Genomic DNA, 1,524 nt, shown 5'->3' on the forward strand with positions numbered 1-1,524 from the left:
TTGTGTGAATTAAATTATCGTTAGAAATGAAGATAAATTAGATTGTACTTGCAAAGAAGTTTTCACATGACGAACCTCAGATGAGGAAGTCTTTATTGGATGCAAAAAACTGCTCCAACAGTAACATATCAACTCTGGGCAAGTTAGAGCTGTTGGCTTTGATAAATCCTTGTTCAATAGGGGTTAATTACTTTAGCAGTTGATTCCTTTAGATTATTTAGAAAAAAACCACGAATAAATAACGAATAAACTGATGCGATAGGGCTATTACCACGTTATTACCACAGCTGATACATAGGCCGCGTTATTCCTTCAAGGGTCGTGACGTCATGCGATCTGATTGGCGTTTTAAGCAATATGGCCGACTGCTGCATTTTATACTTTTATTATATTAAAAATGTTGTCGATCCCATCATTTTTATTACGAATGAGTCAATTTTTAAAATCCTTTCAACGCATATTTTTCTCTAAAACCATTATTTCTTTGATCCTTTTATACTTTTATACTGTCGTCCTGCTCCATTTGTATCTCCTTGCGCTGTGTGTATCGTACAAATGTGGCAGGAACGTAGCCCTTCCTCGGTATTTATTTGGTGCTTGGGAAAGTGTCAGTTATGGTGCTCTGAGTGCCCCTGGAAGGCCCCGATTCGGTTATGTCCAATACGTGTTTCTCTGTTCAACTCACAGTTTGACAAATTGTTGTTATTGTTGACAAGGGCTATCCACCTGTAACTATCTTTTAATGATAAAAAACATCATTGCCGCTGTGCATTTTCATCAAAAAATTGCAGAAGAGAACTTTTTTGATATCAAAAATGTTCGTAATTTGAAGCAAAGATGGCAATTTTTCTTTTTCTTAACAATTTCAAAATAATGCGTAATAACAAAGTTGAAATTCGATCTTCAACTGTTAATATCTTCTAGAAAATTTCGAAAAAAAAATTTCAATATTTTTCTCGTTCGCCAATTTTGAATCACCCTGTATACCTTGCTACGAATAAGAAATTCATAGAAGTAAAGCCTGTGTCCCATGCATCCGTTTATATGATGATACAAGTGTTTCTATTGGTTGGATATCTGTCTATTCGTCCGCCAACCAATAGAAAGACTTTCGTATCATCGTATAAGCGGATGCATGGGACACAGACTTTACAATCATGTAAAGTTGTTGTTGTCATGTAAAGAGTTGTCACTTCTTGCTCAGAGGTGCTCTGTGATGAGCCACTAGTGTATGACGAGACTTGTGACTGAACTTGAAAATGAAAAATAATTTTAAGTTTTTTCCGGTTACCCTATTATATTAACAATCATCTTTCATTTGCGCTATGTCGCAAACGTGCGAATTTGAATTGACGCGCGTTATGGAAGTTAACGCAGCTGCTAACAGCATTTTCTGCGAGAAAACATATTGTACCGTGGATGGCCGAGTATTTAATTCTTTCTTCTGGTTACAACTTTTATTCCACTCGGTACAACTTTAACTACGGAACAGGAACAAACTAACTTCTAAATTAATGTCAACTT

The sequence above is a fragment of the Dendroctonus ponderosae genome, unplaced genomic scaffold (genome assembly GCF_020466585.1).
Source record: "Dendroctonus ponderosae isolate FM_Combo_2020 unplaced genomic scaffold, Dpon_F_20191213v2 Dpon_F_20191213_4, whole genome shotgun sequence".
Taxonomy (NCBI): domain Eukaryota; kingdom Metazoa; phylum Arthropoda; class Insecta; order Coleoptera; family Curculionidae; genus Dendroctonus; species Dendroctonus ponderosae.